The 19,092-nt window shown below is 43.0% G+C and overlaps 1 protein-coding gene and 1 pseudogene across 3 annotated transcripts in view; both read right to left on the bottom strand.

Annotated features, from left to right (window-relative positions):
- Positions 1–19,092, bottom strand: part of COL4A6 (collagen type IV alpha 6 chain) — a 398,864-nt gene that overhangs the window by 180,659 nt on the left and 199,113 nt on the right. The gene's annotated exons all lie outside the window — the stretch shown is intronic.
- On the bottom strand, positions 976–2,006 carry LOC118654238 (annotated as a pseudogene).

The following is a 19,092-nucleotide window of genomic DNA, read 5'->3' as shown; positions in this document are numbered from 1 at the left end:
AGCTGCAGGTGTTGTAACTTTATTAGGAAAGAAAGTTAGCTGTTTCAGGACTAGGATATAAACACATTGAATGACCCTGGTTTTTTGGCCAGGATAAACATAGGCATAAGTTAAACAAAATGTTAAACTCCAACTCTAACTTGGTGTCATTGATTGGGGAAATGGGGCAACTCTGGCAGGTTGAGATAAACTCAAAAGTATATGGAGGATACAGAGGCAGAGCAGCATCGAACAGACTGTCAAACTACAGCGGGAAGGCCGGGGAGGCTTGGGGGGGTGGGGTGGGTAGGAGATCAACCGAAGGACTTGTATGCACACATGTAAGCATAACCAATGGACACAAGACACTGGGGGGTATAGGAGGATAGGGGAAGGTCAAGGGGAGAAAAAAAAAGGAGACATATGTACTACTCTGTGTAATACTTTAAGCAATAAAACAATTAAAAAAAAGAGCAAAAAGAAAAAGCAAAAAGTCAAACAACACCAAAACAAATTAAACAGATTTTTAATTTTTGACAATCAAAAACACTGAGGTGCAGTCTCATTATTTTTGTGTGTGTTCCAATAACATTGTATTTTTAGATACTTAAGTTTCATATCATTTTCACCTGCCACAGAACATCATTCTTTTGATTTTTTTCAACTATTAAAAAATGGTAAAACCATTCCAGCTCATGGACCTTACAATTAAAGGTAGTGGGCCAGATTTGCCTGCAGGCCACAGTTTGCAGACCCCTGTTCTAGATGGAAAAACAGAGAATTTAGTGACCAGACCTATTACTCACACATCAAGATACAGACAGGCAGGGACAGAAGTCTGAGTCCCTGATTCCACAGGAGTGGTCAGGGAACTGAGAAGTCATTATTTTTCTCATTCTTAGTCCATTTACATACAGAAATGTCCTCCGGAATTACAAGACCTAGAGATAGGGCCAGGTCGCAGGGAAAGAAATGGGTGGCTGATAGTGCTGGAGCTCATGTCCTGGGGAAGTGTCCACTCCCTCCCAGGGTGGGACTTTGGATAAGGTGCATGTGCAGGATTTCCTCTGCCCACTCTAGGTACTTGGCTGCTTTCTTTACACCTTCTCAGTGAGCAGATGATTGGTTACCAGGAACTCCCCAAAGCAGGATGTACACACCTCTTGGTTACCCTGCAGAGCTGCAGGGTAGTCACCTACATTCTGGTCCTGCAGGGCCTGAGTGATGAGCACTGTGGCTTGGCTCAGATAGGCAGGCTTGGCTCTCCTTCTTCATCATCTTCCTCCTCTTGGCTCCCAGGGTTCCTGGTCCAGACTCTCAGACTCTGCCTCCATTGTTGTCAGGTAACCTATGTGGATAGGATTGGGGCCTTTAACCCCTTCCTTGGAGAAAGGGTCAAAGAAGGCAAGCTCTTCTCAGTGAGGCAGGGGAACTAGACACTTCCTTGGTGCTCCCACAGTTAAAGAAAAGACTGAGGGTCTCCTGAGAAGGACTGGATGGCAGGGGGTCTGCTGACACCTCCAACATATCAAGGCCCTTTTTCTTTGCAGAGAGTGTGGGCAACCAATAAGCATCAGGTGGCATCTGGGGCTCCTCAGGGGGCAGAGTGGGGATCAGAGGGGGGTGGCAGAATGTGCAGATCTCTGGATACCCTGGAGGGCCATATCACATCCCCACCTCAGAAGAACTCCTTGAGTTGAGGGCTGTTGTTGAGTGAAGAGACATGGATGGTGAAGTGAAGCAAGTTCTCTTCCCACTTTCACAGTTCCTCAATCAGAGGCTTCGAATCTGCCAAACACCTGGGGCCTGGGGGAACTCCTCCAGGTGGTGGTTTCAATGTGTAGGCCAGGTCTCTGTGCAGCTTGCAGAAGTCACTGTACTACTTCCAGACCACCACCTTTTTGACATCCTCTGGGTCCCTCTTTGAGATGGACTGTGTGGTTGGTCATTTTGCACTCAGTGTAGCCCTTGGGGTGGGCCCAAGGATCAGAGACTGCGTAGTGCCGCAAGAAGTCGTTCTTTGCCATGGCAACCCACCCAGGGTGGAGCTAACCGCTGGCCAGTCTCATTATTTTTAAGTTGGAAGCCATAATGTTATTCAAACTGGATCAGAACCTCTCCTGCATTGATATGAGTTTCAACTTGAAAAGTGATGGCTACTTGTTCCCCTATTTTAATTCTTCAATCCTTTACTAAGTGATAACTCTGACATTTTAGCTGGGCACCTAGCCACACCGAATAAAAACTACAATTCTTATTCTCAATTTCAGATAAGTATGACCCTGAAACTAAATTCTGGCCAGTGGAATATGAGGGAAAGTGATGTCATGTGATTTCTAAGTGTCTTTAAATGGAGGGACATACTGTTTTCGCCTAGTCTCCAATCCTTCTGGTTGGAATAAAGATATGATGGCTGGAGCTAGAGCAGCCATTTTGCACCATAAATTGGAAATTATATGTTGAAAATGATAGAGCAACAAGACCTAAGGAACCTTGTTATCACAGAGCTGCCATACAAGTCTCAATTGCCTACATGGACTTTTACTAGTATATCATCTCAAGCATGGAGTTTTTCATTTCTAGAAGTTCTATTTGGGAATTTTTACTGTCTTTCATGTCTTATTTAACATGTTCAATCTTTCCTCTAGCTTCTTAAACATTTGGAAACAGTTAAATAATGTTTGAAAGTCTTTGTCCACTAATCCTATAATCTGTATTATTTCTGAATTGGTTTTGATTGATTTTCCCCTTATTATTTCTTTCCTTCTTCTTTTGAATGCCTGGTAGTTTTCAATTGGATGTCCTATGTGAATTTTATCTTATTGGATGATGGATATTTTGTATTTCTATAAATAGTCTTGGGCTTTATTCTGGAACACAGTTAAATTACTTGCAAACAGTGTGATCTTTTCAAGGCTTTAAAAAAAAATCTTTATTGTTGAAAGTGTTACATATGTCCCTATTTTCCCCCCATTGACTTATTCTAGTCTGCTCCTGCCCCCTGCCTCAGGCCTTTACCACCCTATTGTCTGTGTCTATGGCTCATGCATATATGCATACAAGTTCTTTGGTTAATCTCTTCCCACTCACCCACTCTCCCCTGCATTCCCTCTGAGGTTCCACAGTCTGTTCAATGCTTCTAAGTCTCTGGATCTATTTTATTCATCAGTTCATTTTGTTCATTAGATTCCACAAATGAGTGAGATCCTTTCTCTGACTGGCTTATTTCATTTAACAGGTTCATCCATGCTATTGGAAATGGTAAGAGTTCTTTCTTTTTTCACAGATGCATAGTATTCCATTGTGTAAATGTACTATAGCTTTTTTATTCACTCATCTGTGGATGGGCACTGGGGCTGTTTCCAGATATTAGCTATTGTAAATTGCACTGCTATGAACACATGAGTGCATACATTATTTCTGACTGGTGTTTCTGATTTCTTAGGATATATTCCTAGAAGTGGGATCACTAGGTCAAATAGGAGTTCCATTTTTAATTTTTTGAGGAAACTCCATGCTGTTTTCGATAGTGGCTGCAACAGTGTGCATTCCCACCAGCAGTGTACTAGGGTTCCCTTTTCTCCACATCCTTGCCAACACATGTCACTTGTTGATTTGTTGACGATAGCCATTCTGACAGGTGTGAGGTGATACCACATTGTCATTTTGATTTATATCTCTCAGATGATTAGTGATTTTGAGAATTTTTTTCATGTCTCTTGGCCATATGTATGTCCACTTTGGAGAAGTATCTAATTTTTTTTGCCCATTTTTAAATTAGATTGTATGTCTTCCTTTTGTTAAGTTGTATGAGTTCCCTATATATTTTGGAAATTAACTCCTTATCAGATGTATCATTGGCAAATATGTTCTTCCATACAGTGGGTTCTTTTTTCATTTTGTTGATAGTTTCTTTTGCTGTGCAGAAGCTTTTTATTTAGATGTGGTCCCATTTGTTTATTTTCTCCTTAGTTCCCTTTGCTCTAGGACCATGGTTGGCAAACTGTGGCTCGCGAGCCACATGCTGCTCTTTGGCCCCTTGAGTGTGGCTCTTCCTAAGCCTTAGGAGTACCCTAATTAAGTTAATAACAATGTACCTACCTATATAGTTTAAGTTTAAAAAATTTGGCTCTCAAAATAAATTTCAATCATTGTACTGTTGATATTTGGCTCTGTTGACTAATAAGTTTGCCGACCACTGCCCTAGGAGAGATGTCTGAGATTTTGCTGCCTATGGTTTCTTCTAAGCTTTTTATGATTTCATCACTTACATTTAAGTCTTTTATCCATTTTGAGTTTATCTTTGTGTATGGTGTAAGTTGGTGGTCTAGTCATTTTTTTACATGTATCTGTCCAATTTTCCCAACAGCATTTATTGAAGAGTCTGTCTTGACTCCATTGTATGCTATTGCCTCCTTTGTCAAATATTAATTGAGCATAATGGCTTGGGTCGATTTCTGGGTTCTCTGTTCTATTCCATTGATCTATATGCCTGTTCTTGTGCCAGTACCAGGCAGTTTTGAGTACAGTGGCTTTGTAGTATAACTTGATATCTGGTATTGTATCCATTCAACTTTGTTCTTCTTTCTCAAGATTGCTGTGGCTATTCGGGGTGTTTTTTTTTTTTTTTTTTTTTTTTTTTTGTTCCATATACATTTTTGGAGAGTTTGTTCTAGATCTTTGAAATACGCCGTTCGTATTTTAATAGGGATTGCATTGACTCTATAGATTGCTTTGGGTGGTATGGATGTTTTAATGATGTTGATTCTACCAATTCAAGGCTTGTTTTTAAATTCATTAGGCAAATTTAGAGCAGCGTTGAATGTAGAACTATTGAAGCAACACCTTTTAGAGTACTCTGATGATCTGTGAATTGAGATTTTCAATTCTGGCTAGTGGGAACCGGCTATTCCTAGTCTTATGTGATCTCTGAGGATTTTTCTTCCAGCTCATTTTGAGTGGTACTTTTCCTGGTCTTATATACTAGTACATGTGTTGATTAAAATTCAGCCGAAGATTCAAGGAGGATTCTGCATATCTCCAGAGTTCTCTTTCTGTTGCACCTCTTTGCCCCCGTACTCTGTCCTGCAAATTCTAGCTGCCTTGGTTTTCCTACCTTCTGCCTCCTTCTCCTAACCCACCTGGCCCTACCTACCTAGGTTTCTGTTCCCTGAATTACTGCCTAGGACCTCTCTCCAGGCAGTAAACTGGGACAATCCTAGGGCTCACCTTGTTTCTTTCCTGCCTCTCAGAGATCACTTTTTTTGTTGCCTGGTATACAATGTCTGAAGACTATTGTTTTCATTTTGTCTTTTTTTTTTTTTTTCCACTTGCTTCGGGCAGAAGGGTAAATCCAGTCCCTGTTACTCCATCTTGGCCAGAACAATGGACTTTTACATCAGAGAGAAATAAATGGCTATATTGTCTAACCCACTCTTATTTTGCATTTTCTGTCATTGGCAACCAGCCTAATCCTAAAAAATATAGAGCTGATCCTTGATTTATTCAGAGAAGTTTCTGACTTTAATATAGAGAAGCCAATATTTTTAGAATAACCAGAGACTTGATTAGCATCCAAGTAAAGTCAAATACCTGGATGAAAATGGAAAGGTCTGTCATTTCCTAAGAAAAGAGTGGTGCTTATGCAGCCAAATCAATTCCAGCTGGTGCCAGTTGACAAAATAAAGTAATTTTTTTTCTTAGTGAGGTTATTTTTTCATTCATTCAGACAGAACAATTGGAGAGAGACTTATTCAATAAACTTTCCTTGAACACCTACTATAGTCTAAGCACTAGGCTATATTCTAGGGATATAAATATGTATAGGCTGGGACAGAAGTCTTTACCAGCAGTTCACAAGTTAGATAAGAAACCCCTTATTTAGTTAAGTTCTATGGTCATGAGAATAGTTCATAAACTTGGCTAAGAGGTGCCGGGGTCCAACCCCAGCGGGTCCAGGGGTCCCCAAAGGTGTGGACGGAGTCGGCGAAGAAGGTACGACACGGAGACAGTGTTCAGTTGATCAGCAGCCTAGCCAGGATCTCCAGCCAGGATCTCCAGCCAAGTTCTGGTCTGGATCTCCAGGGAGGTTCTGCTTAGGATCTCCTGCCAGGGTCTGTGTCCATGTTCTCTTGCTAGGTTCTCCAGGTTCTCCAGCCAGGTTCTGTAGCCATGTTCCCTCGCTAGGTTCTCCAGCCAGGTTTTGTGTCCATGCTCTCTTGCTAGGTTCTCCAGGTTCTCCAGCCAGGTTCTGTAGCCATGTTCCCTCGCTAGGTTCTCCAGCCAGGTTCTGTCCAGGTTCTCCAGCCAGGTTCAGTCACCAAGTTCTAGTCAGGTTCTCTTGCCATGTTCTATAGTCAGGTTCAGTCCAGGATCTTTTGCCATGTTCTCTCCAGCAAAGTTCTTCTGTCTCTAGAGAATGTTCTGTGTAGGTTCTGTGCCTCCTGGTTCTGTCTTCTTAGTTCTGTGTCTTACTGTCTTATTACATCTGTATTTATACCAGTTGATTCAATCCTATCAATCTCTATTACAAAGGTTAGGGCGTTTCTTATCTCCATTCCAGGGAGTAAAGATTATGTAGCTTAAGCATGATTGCTCGTAGTTAAAGTGATTAATTACCCACCTGGCACTAGTTAAGAGGCTTTATTCCCTCCCTAACTTCAGGGGAAAATCCCTACCTGGGGAAACAACCTTTCTCAGAGACCTTGGTTAAAACACATAGTGCCAAGAAGGTGAGCAAACATATTAAGAACAGTATGCCATATATGCCAGGTCCCTTGAAACAGCAAGCATGGACCGGCTCCCGGCAAAGAGGCTTAGTGCCAACTTTTTTTTTTTAATTTTTATTTTTAATTTATTTTTTTTGCTTAAAGTATTACAAAGGGTATTACATATGTGTCCTTTTTTTCCCCCCGCCCTTGAAAATCCCCTGGCCTCCCCTATTCCCCAGTGTCTTATGTCCATTGGTTATGCTTATATACATGCATACAAGTCCTTTGGTTGATCTCTTACCCCCCTCCCTCCTGCCCCCCAACCCTCCCTGGCCTTCCTGCTGCAGTTTGACAATCTGAGGCAGCTCTGCCTCTGTATTTATTATTGTTCAAAAGTTTATAATGGTCTCTATTATCCATGAATGAGTGAGATCATGTGGTATTTTTCCTTCATTGACTGGCTTATTTCACTTAGCATAATGCTCTCCAGTTCCATCCATGCCGTTGCAAATGGTAAGAGTTCCTTCCTTTTTACAGCAGCATAGTATTCCATCGTGTAGATGTACCACAGTTTTCTAATCCATTCATCTACTGATGGGCACTTAGGCTGTTTCCAGATCTTAGCTATGGTGAATTGTGCTGCTATGAACATATGGGTGCATATATCCTTTCTGATTGGTGTTTCTGGTTTCTTGGGATATATTCCTAGAAGTGGGATCATAGGGTCAAATGGGAGTTCCATTTTTAGTTTTTTGAGGAAACTCCATACTGTCTTCCATAGTGGCTGCACCAGTCTGCATTCCCACCAGCAGTGCACGAGTGTTCCTTTTTCTCCACGTCCTCTCCAGCACTTGTCGTTTTGCGTGGGAAAACATATTTGCCAATGTCATACCTGATAAGGGCCTAATCTCCAAAATTTATAGGGAACTCATACAACTTAACAAAAGGAAGATAAACAATCCAATCAAAAAATGGGCAAAGGACCTAAATAGACACCTTTCAAAAGAGGACATTCAGAAAGCCAAGAGACATATGAAAACATGCTCAAAGTCACTAATCATCCTAGAGATGCAAATCAAAACAACAATGAGGTACCATCTCACACCTGTCAGACTGACTATCATCAACAACTTTTTTTTTAAATATATAAATCTCATCTTCTATTTTTTTTCTTTTATTTAGGGAAAATGCCTTTTCAACCCACAGTTTCTCAGTGAACCATATAAATTATACTTTCAGTAATAAAATAATTTATACTTTCAGAATAAAGTAGTTTTTCCTAGAATAGGATATTCACACAAACTGAAAGCTTTACCAGTATCAATGTAGTGGAGAAATAAGTTGGACACCACTCTAACCACATGATTAAGGTGAACATTACCAATAATGGAAAAAATGACATCATGTTCCTACTGTTGGGAGGCACTGGGAAGGACATAGCATTGTAGGGGGGAAAGTGGTTTAAACCTTAATGTGTTAATGAGAAATAATCAGACAAATCCAATTGAGATACATTCTGCAAAACAACTGGCCTGAACTCTTAAAAAATGTTGGTCATAAAGAAAAACAGAAGAAAAGATGGGATCTAGGGTTCTATATTAAAAGAATCCAAAGAGACTGATAACTAAATGCAATTCATAATATTTTATTAAATCCTGCATTAAAAATACCCAAAGCTATAAGGACATTTTTGAAACATTTGGCAAGTTTGAATGCAGACATTATATCTATACACTAAAGGCCCAGTGCATGAATTTGTGCACGAATAAGGTCCCTTGGAGTGGCCTTCGGAGATCGGGCCCTAGCACATACCCCAAGCCTTGCATCCCTGAAGCCCTGCCTGGCACCCCACCTTGACCTGGTGCTGCCCCCTCACCTGCTCCACCATCCCACCTTCAGGGCAATTGATTGGGGCCGGACCCTCTGCCTGGCTCTCTCAGTACTTGGGAACTGGGCGGCAGCCTTGTGGCCGCCACTGGTCATCATCTGTGGGGCAATTGGAAGGGCAATCGGGACCCCGCTAGCACCTGCCTTGCCCTGGCACCACCTGGTCACATACTCTACTACTCCCCTATGATCCTGCTCTCATTAGGGCCCATCGGGGCCAGCAGTGCCTACACTGCCACTGCTGCCAGTGCCATGACACCAATGCCCACCATGTTCCGTGTCACCCCCTGGTGGTCAGTGCACATCATACTCCCTGAATAATGCCCATACTTTAATTATCACTGAATTTATATAAACTCAGGAAAACAACTGAGTCAAAGTTAGTATTCTGCTTATGGTAGTGTGTTGGAACTGGCTTGTACTGGCTAGCACTGGTTTATAGTAACCCATCATATTGGTAGTTTGAAATCAGCCCTAGCAGAAGTATTTATAACATGGATACCTGTGCATGTTATAGGATCCCTCTCTCCCCTCTCACAGAGCCCGTGGTTAAACATTTACCAGAACACTACTAAGTTTAATTCTTAACCTGTGAGAGGTGTCATTCAGACCTTATAATTGTTTTAAAGCCTTTCCAAAGGATCTTGAAATTATCTCAGAATTGCTAACCAAACATCTATAATAAAAGTGTAATATGCTAATTAGACCGAACAGACAAACGAACTTCTGGACGACCTTCCAAATGACACTGGAGCTGTGAGGGCCGAGCCCTTTACACAAATTTTATGCATCATGACTCCAGGCTAGTTCCATACAATATTCCTTGGTAGCTGCTATTTAGTCCAAGAGTAGGCTTTGACTATACTGAATATGTAGGTAGGAAAAAGGTAATCTACAGTAAAAAGAAAAAATAAAAGTTGGCTATACACTTATCAAAAAGGCTTTTTACTGGGTGGCAACTAATGAAGTGGAAAAGAGTGCTGGACCAAGAGATAAACAGCCCTATCACTGAGTGACTAAATTTAACCAAGGAAATTAACCTCTCTGAGCCACAATTTTCTCATCTGTAAAATGGGAGCATTAATAGAAGTACTTATCTCATAGAGTTGCTATTAGGTGGTGTGGTATTTTCTAATTGAGACAAGTAATCAATCACATATAACCATCAGTGCTAATGTTTAACGAGTATTTACTAATTTATTTAGACATATAATCTTACCTAGACTTTATCACAATTCTATAAATTTGGACTTATTAATACTCCCTTGATCTTAGAACTGTGCCCAAAGTAATGTAGTATGCACCCAATAAAAGATTATTTTTACTGTAATCCCTTGTATTTGTGAATAATTTAATTTAGTCTGCATAACAACATGGTGAACAAGCAAGGTAAGTGTATATAGCCTTAACTAAGCCTTAAATTATCTTAATAAACAGCAGAGCAGGGAGTATAATTATGCCCTTTGAACTCCCAGTTTAGTGCTCTGCTTCCTGTGTTACTTTGGTTATGACACTACCAATTTCTCAGTGTCCATTTTCTTGAGTCAGGTGTGACCAACTCATATCAGTATGCACAAGAATTTCTGTTTTAATCGTGTCTTGGGAAACTCCTTAGTACTAGGTAAATCAGGATGATTGATCACCTAACTTGAGTCTACTTTCTCATACACAGAACAGACTCAGAAGTCGTCCTAAGAAAATGTATCTGGCTCTGCTACCCAACTGTCACCTCATTACTTCAGCTCTCATTAACAGCTTTTTTTCATTGATGGGAGAGAGAGAGAGAGAGAGAGAGAGAGAGAGAGAGAGAGAGAGAGAGAGAGAGAGGTATCAATGTGAGAGAGAAAAACATTGGTCAGTGACAACCTATAATTTGGGCATGTGCTATGACCAGGAATCCAACCCATGATGGTTTGGCACACGGGATGATGCTCCAACCAATGGAGCCACAACAGCCAGGGCAAGAATACTTTCTCATTTTTGTAGGCTCCTCTTCTTTTGCCTGTCCAACATTTCCCCCATAATTTTACAATTTGGTGATAGCCACTGGTAACTATTTAGTGTATGTTCTTTCAGCCTTTTTAAAAAGTTGGATATGTTCTGTTTAATGTGGAAATAAAGGACCTCTTTATTTAAAAAAAGTTGAATATGTACTGTAATTATCATTACAAACTGTGATCATACTGTATAAATACTTGTTTCCCATAATTCTCATTTAACATTATATCATAAGAATTTTTCCAAGTCATTAAACATTTTTCAACGAAATACCATGTTATAACTATGATATATGATATATGATCCTAATATATAAAAACCCAGGGTCTGTAACGACTGAAGGTTCCACCGACTGGAAGTCAGTCCTACAGTTAGTGCTGTTGAGGGGGCTGCGGATCAGTCCCAGAGAGAGGCCCAAAGAGAGAGGCAAGGTCTGATCTATGGCAGCTGTTGATCAGCCATTGTCTCTCTCTTTCTCTCTGGGCTTCCTCAACAGCTGCAACTCTGTTTCTCTCCAAGCTTCTGCAGGGGCTGCTGATCAGCCCCACCTCTCTGATCAGGCCCAGAGATAGGCCCAGAGATGCTGACTGGCATAGAAAATGACCAATCAGAATCTAATCTGGGTGAACTGTGAAGGCAGAACCTAAGGTGGGGGCTGAGTAGGGATTTTAAGGGCAACAGCTATTTGGTGTAAGGTGTAAGAAAGCAGTTCAATTTTATAATGACCGGTTTGGCAGTATAGTGCATGTGGCTGGCTACCAGTCCAGATATAGGGATTATGTATTTTTGTCAGCCAAAAGCATTTCCTCCAAAAGGCTCACCACCCCCTTCATTTAAGCAATCCTATCCCATATAATCTATCTATACTAATAAAAGGGTAATATGTTAATTAGACCGGGTTGACCAGACATCTTCTGGATGTCCAAATTCCTTCCAGACAAAGCCATGGTGGTGGGGGTCAAGGCAGAGAAGGCAGTTGGGGGCAAGATCAGGCTGGCAGGGGAGGGCAGTTGGGGGCAACAAGGCCAGCAGGGGAAGGCAGTTGGGGGTGAGATCAGGCCAGCAGGGGAGGGCAGTTAGGGGTGATCAGGCAGGCAGAGGCAGTTGGGGGCGAGATCAGGCTGGCAGGGGAGAACAGTTGGGTGTGAGATCAGGTCAGCAGGGGAGGGCAGTTAGGGGCTATCAGGCAGCCAGGCAGGTGAGTGGTTAGGAGCCAGTGACCGCAGATTGCGAGAGGGATGTCTCCCAAAGAGTCCCCAATTGGAAAAGGTGTGGGCTGGGCTGAGGGGAACCCCCCCACCCCGATGCATCATGCACCGGGCCACTAGTATCTTATATAATAAAAGCCTAATATGTGAAGTGTCTGATTGTTCGATCAGCCTTTCAACAAATCAAAGCATAATATGCTAATGATAAGCTAAAGCTACTCAACCACTTGCTATGACGTGCACTGACCACCAAGGGCAGACGCTCTGACCAGTAGATTAGCTTGCTGCTGGGGTCCTGCCGATCGGGACTGAGCGAGATGGGCTGGACATGCCTTGGAGCCCTCCTGTAGTCCCTCTCCAGCTGGCCAATCTCCTGCATCCCTCCCCGGCCCTGATCGTGCACCAGTGGGGTCCCTCAGACTGGCCTGTGCCCTCTTGCAATCCAGGACCCCTCAGGAGATGTCAGAGAGCTGGTTTCAGCCCAATGGTGGAACAACTGGTCACTATGATGCACACTGACCACCAGGGGGCAGACGCTCAATGCAGGAGCTGCCCCCTGGTGGTCAGTGCACTCCCACGGGGGAGTACCACTCAGCCAGAAGCCAGGCTCATGGCTGGCGAGCGCAGCAGCGGTGGCAGGAACCTCTCCTGCCTCCGCAGTAGTGCTAAGAATGTCTGACTGCTAAGTCTGAGTGCTAATGTCTGAGTGCTAATGTCTGGACATCCCCTGAGGGCTCCCAGACTGTGAGAGGGTGCAGGCTGGGCTGAGGGACCTCCCCCCGCCCCCCAAGTGCACAAATTTTGTGCACTGGGTCCCTAGTATGATAATAACACTGCAAGGGATTCAGTGATGAGAGAGAATCATTTATTGGCTGCCTCCTGCATGCCCCTACTGGGAATTGAGGCTGCAACCCAGGCATGTGCCCTGACTGGGAATTAAACCATGATCTTTTGGTTCATAGGTTGATTCTCAACCACTGACTCATAGCGACTGGGCCATATATTGTTTTACTTAACCATTCCCCTATTATATGACATTTAGGCATTTCCCTTTTTTTAATATTATAAATAGGGTTCTGATGAATACTTTAATTCATTAATATTTCTATACTGGTTTGATTATTTCTTTCAATTAAATTTATGAGAGTGAAATTACTTGTTCAAAGGATCTGAACATTTTTTTGTTGTTGTTAATCCTCATCCAAGGATATTTCCCCCCCATTGATTTTTTAGAGAGACAGGAAGGGAGGGGGAGAGACACAGAGAGAGCAACATCAATGTGAGAGAGACATGTCGATTGGTTGCCTTCTGCACACCTGCAACTGAGGTATAGGTGCCCTGGACTGGAATCAAACCTGCTACCCTTCAGTCCACAGGCCAATGGTCTAACTACCGAAAAAATCAGCTAGGACAGATCTGAACATTTTTAAGACAATTGATACATACTGTCAAAATGCAAAGAGGATTGCCAAACCGGTTTGGCTCAGTGGATAGAGCGTCGGCCTGCAGACTGAAGGGTCCCAGGTTCGATTCCGGTCAAGGGCATGTACCTTGGTTGCGGGCACATCCCCAGTAGGGGGTGTGCAGGAGGCAGCTGGTCGATGTTTCTCTCTCATCGATGTTTCTGACTCTCTATCCCTCTCCCTTCCTCTCTGTAAAAAATCAATAAAATATATTTAAAAAAGTGCAAAGAGGATTAACTGGGAAAGAAAATTGCCAGTGTTAGATTTGGAGACACATTTGGAAATGGTTTGAAAATATGTGGTTGATTGTGTCCCTTCATTTTATAACTGGCTCTGTGGAGAGAACTTAGATTACTTTGGAAAGCACTTTAAGGATACAATGTAAGAAGGTGAAAATCTGTAAGAGCCTAAGCGACTGGCTGACTGGCTGCACAGCCGACCAGCTAAATGTCTAGTAGCTATGACGCACACTGACCAGTAGGGGACAGATGCTCAATGCAGGAGCAGAAACCACAGGCATGGAAACATGGGACAGACTGATGATTCTCAGAGGGAAAGGGGGAGAGGGGTAGGCAGGAAGAGATTAACCAAAGATCTTATATGCATACTAGAGGCCTGGTGCATGGAATCGTGCACCGGTGGGGTCCGTTGGCCTGACCTGTGGGGATTGGGCCGAAACCGGCTCTCTGACATCCCCCAAGGGGTCCTGGATTGTGAGAGGGCACAGGCCAGGCCGAGTGACCCCACCAGTGCACAAATCTGTGCACTAGGCCTCTAGTGTGTTAATAAAATGTTTACTCAATGTGTAGTATATTGTTTGTTTTTGATGGCATTTCATCTTTAGATGAAAAAGATGATACAGCAGAGGTCCTTTTTATAATAATTATATAGAGTACTAGAGGCCCGGGGCACAAAAATTGGTGCACTCGGGGGGAAGAGGGGGTCCCTCAGCCCGGCCTGTGCCCTCTTGCAGTCTGGGACCCCTCGGGAGATAACCACCTGCTGGCTTAGGCCTGCTCCCGGGTGACAGAGGGCAGGCCCAATCCCTAGATGCAGCCCCTGGTCGGGCTCAGAGCAGGGCCGATTGGGGAGTTGGGGCGCCGCCCCCTGTCATGCACAGAGCAGGGTGGATTGGGAGGTTGGGATGGCACCCTCAGTCACGCTCAGGGTAGGGCCGATTGGGGAGTTGGGACACCGTCCCCTGTCACACTCAAGGCAGGGTTGATGGGGAGGTTGCGGCACCACCCCCTGTCATGCACAGAACAGGGCCAATCAGGGGGTTGGGGCGCTGTCCCCTGTCACACACAGAGCCGCAGGGCGATCAGGGGGTTGGGGAGCTCCCCCCTATCAGGCACAGAGCAGGGCTGATCAGGGGGTTGGGGTGCCTTCCCCTGTCATGGACAGAGCAGGGCGGATAAGGAGGTTGTTGCCCCGCCCCTTGTCACACACAGAGCCGCAGGGCAATCAGGGGGTTTGGGCGCTGGCCCCTGTCACGCTGATCCCAGTGCCGGGAGGCCTCGCGGCTCTGCTGATCCCGGTGCTGGGAGGCATATTACCCTTTTACTATATAGGATAGAGGCCTGGTGCATGGGTGGGTTCCGGCTGGTTTGCCCTGAAGGGTGTCCTGGATCAGGGTGGGGGTCCCCACTGGGGTGCCTGGCCAGCCTGGGTGAGGGGCTGAGAGCTGTTTTCAGGCTGGCTGGTGACTGAAGCTCCCAACCGCTCCTTTTTTTTTTTTTTTTTTTTTTTTCTGGGCCAGCTTTAGCTTTGATGCTTGGTTCCAGTTCTTAGGCCTCCGCTGCTGAAAGCAGGTTTCTGGCCTTTGTTTACCTTCTGTATTTGAAACAATGTTGCAATCCTGCTGGCTGAAGCCCAGTGACTAAAGCAGGTTTCTGGGGTTTTGTTTAGCTTCTATATTTGTAACATAGTTGCTTAGAGTTGCAGCTCAGAGGCCTGCAGCAGCAGGTGGAGAATGTTTGAGTCCTCCGTCACTGAAGCAAGCAAGCCTCATGTTAGTTTCAAGCTGCCTGGCTGCCAGCCACCATCTTGGCTGGCAGTTAATTTGCATATTGCCCTGATTAGCCAATGAGAAGGGTAGCGGTTGTACACTAATTACCATGTTTCTCTTTTATTAGATAGGATATCTATGTCCATTATAAGGTGTATGCCTTAATTTTATTATTTAGAATTATTATAGTCCTACTGTAATTGTATTTTTGCTAATATGACAAATTGTTTATCATATTTTAATTTATTTTATACAGTGTTTTTGGTCTGAAATATAGCTGCAAATATTACACTGTTCTTACGGTAGCAATCTTCTTTGGATTGCTTAGGCTTTTATATATTTAGATTTTCACCTTCTTACATTTTAACCTTAAAGTGCTTTTAGGATTGCATTTACAGTCAAAAGTGGTCACCACTTATACCACCATTCTTTCCTCCTCCCAGTAACCACTAGAGGGTAGAAAACATTCAGAGGTAGCTCAGAGCATCTTTCTATCCTCCAAAAGGATCAAGAAAGTTTCTAACAGAGGTCACCCATTTAACACTGTCACACTCTTCACTATTTCCTGCTTAGGCTAAATCTGTAGCATCCAGACTCCATCCTCACAAAATGGGGCCATCTCTTTGAAGTACCAGTAATTTACCAGTACTAGTAGTACTAGTAATTTACCAGAAAGCTACAGAGGACTTTAAGAAATAAAGAGGCATCTCCTTCTGCTTGTTGCATTTTCTTTATAGATCAAGGGAAGCAGATAAGAAATTAAAAAGTAGGAGCTATTATTATATTTGTGACCACTGAAAATTAGACTATGTAAGGTAATCAAGACAGAATTTCCAGGACACCCCTATCTATAGGACAAAGTAAACTTGTGCAACAGCAAGAGAAATAAAAACCGGGGGAAATCATTGCAGTAACTTTCTTCAATTTAACCCAGAATCTCTCATAACCCCTCCTTGATAGTGTCAGTCCTGCCTCAGACCCTTAGTGTACTCCTGGCATCACACAGTAGAAAAATCTATGCACCTTGCTTCAATAATTCTCTAAGCAGCAAGTCAGCTTTATGGCTGGGATCATTTTATCCTTCTCTCCAAGTCTCCAAGTGTGTGGCCTGTAGTTATCAGCAGCACTCTAGTGTAGTGGTTGAGGGTATGTATATTGGAACCAAATAGATCTGAGATTTAATCCCAGCTCACCACTCTCCAGCTTTGCTACCCTTGGTTTACTTAATTTTTAAAATGGGGAGGATAATAATAATTCACCCTTATAACATTGTTGTAAGAATTAGATTAGATAATTAATGCATAATAAAGCCCTTAGCAAAGTGTCTGGTATACAGAAAATACTACTAATTAATGGCAACTATTAGTATTAGTCAAGTTCAGTTCTCTGGTACTTGCTCTTAGATTGTGTAGTGGCAACCTGCTGTTTGGACCTTTGCTGACTGGTCACCCTGCCCGTGTTTGAATTGGGTGTTGGAATTGATTTAAATTCTAAACTGATAACCTGGCCTGAAATTTATATTCCAGATTCTCATCCCAATCTGCTAAGTTTAAAATAACCCATCATACTCTCAAATATATTTATTTGGGCGTATGGCCTCTAGCCAACCACACAGGTCTGCCAGGACTACTTGATCTTATCAGGCAGGCCAGACCCAACCTGACACTGGACAACTCCTGGGCATGCTCAATATCCTATAGGCCAAGAGAACTTTTGCTTTTTTGATGAAAATGGGGAATCACTGTAGTTTCTTAAAGAGGGAAATTCTGTGACTTCTGTGAGAAAAGCAGTCAGAGATTTAATGCCAAAACTGACCTTTATGCTTTTAGTTAATTAAACTGGCAAGAATTTGCAGCAACTATTTTACTTGATTGGTATACTAGCTGGCACACTATCATTCACTTCCTTGCATAATAAACACTTTTTATCAAAGTTTGCCTTGTGGGCAGGCAGCCTAGGGAGATTCTAGGCCAGGGATGGGCAACCCCTGGCACGCGTGCCAAACATGGCACGCCAGTAACTTTTGCTGGCACATGAAACCCTCTCTTATGCTCTTCCATTTACAATTTTTGTGAACATTTGAATGACTTAAATGTTAAACTACAAGGAAGTGGCAAGACATTGATGTTATGTTTGGTTACATAAAGGCTTTTGAAAAGAAACTGGAAGTCTTTAAGAGGGATGTGGATGGTGAGAGATTTAGATATTTCCCAAACCTCAAGAGGCACATCAAAGACCTCCCAAAAGATGACAGAACAGACTGTCAAAGCCTTCAAAAGCTGTTTTTAAACACCATCGAGTCAACTATTGAGCAGTTCTTCTCAAGATTTGCGAAATTCAGAGAACTGGAAGAGACAGCAAAATTCATGAGGTTTCCAGACAGCATGAAATTGGAGGAACTAAACTTACAAATGTTTTCATGGATAGACATGGCTGACTTTGAAATGCAGTTGACTGAATTTCAGAGTAGCTCAATTATATGGAAGCAGAAATTTATTGGCCTTAAAGTTGACTTGGAAAACATTGAAAAAAAAAGCGATTAGAGACAGGAGTACCAGAGAGAAGTGTCGAAAACGAACTATTAAGGACTTGGAATGCCATTCCAGAAATTTTTTTTCTGTTTAAAAAACTTTGCAACAGCGTTACTCTCCATGTTTTCATCCACATATGCTTGTGAATCTTTTTTCTCAATGATGAATTTTGTTAAGTCTTATAACAGGAGTAGCCTGATGGATGAAAGCAGTAGCTCGTGCACATCTCTGAAGGTCATGAAATATAAACCTGATGTAAAATCTCTGTCATCAGTGATGCAGCAGCAAAAGTCCCACTGATAATATCAAACAGAGTCATAAAGTTTTCTGTCGGACTATCAGTGTACACGTATACATTAAAAAATAAATGTATTTTTCATCATCATATACTGTGTTTTTGTCGCTTGAATGAATTTCTCTTCCTACCTTTTTACTGATGTCACCAAAATAACTACCACCATTTACTGAGCATGTACTCTCTTTCAAGGTATTGCATTATGTCTTTAGCATACATATTTAATTTAGCCTTTGTAGTAGTCCTATGATGTATATACTATTATTATTTCTATTTTATAACTGAAGAAACTGAGTCTCGGATGGGTTAACTGCCCAAATTTAGCTTTAGGAAACCAAATCACAACTTAAAATCTAATAAGCTTGCTGCCAAAGTTTTGTTCATATAACTATGCTAAATAATAAATAAGTCTTACTGTTAAAAAAAAAAAGACAAATATCACATGATCTCACTTATATGTGGAATCTAATAAACAAAATTAACTGGTGAATAAAATAGAACCAGAGGCATGGAAACATGGAACAGACTGATGAATCTCAGAGGGAAGGGGACAGGGGGGTGCACTCGGGATGGTCCCTCCTCCTGGCCTGTGCCCTCTCACAGTCTGGAACCCCACAGGGGATGTCCACCTGCTGGCTTAGGCCCACTCCCCGGGGGATCAAGCCTAAGATGGTAGTCAAACATCCCTCTGGCACCCCAGGAGCCCTCGGGGGATGTCCACTTGCCAGCAGGGAGCAGGCCTAGGCTGCAGTCAGACATCCTTAGAGCTACTGAGGAGGTGGGAGAGGCTCCCGCCACCACCACTGTGCTGGCTGCCATCAGCCTGGCTTGTGGCTGAGTAGAGCTCCCCCTGTGGGAGCGCACTGACCACCAGGGGGCAGCTCCTGCATTGAGCATTTGCCCCCTGGTGGTCAGTGTGTGTCATAGTGACCAGTCATTCCCGTTGTTCTGCTGTTAGGGTCAATTTGCATATTACCCTTTCATTATATAGGATAGATGCCTGGTGCACCGGG

Source organism: Myotis myotis, unplaced genomic scaffold (assembly GCF_014108235.1).
Source record: "Myotis myotis isolate mMyoMyo1 unplaced genomic scaffold, mMyoMyo1.p scaffold_m19_p_4, whole genome shotgun sequence".
Classification (NCBI taxonomy): Eukaryota; Metazoa; Chordata; class Mammalia; order Chiroptera; family Vespertilionidae; genus Myotis; species Myotis myotis.
This window is presented reverse-complemented; position numbering and strand designations above follow the sequence as displayed.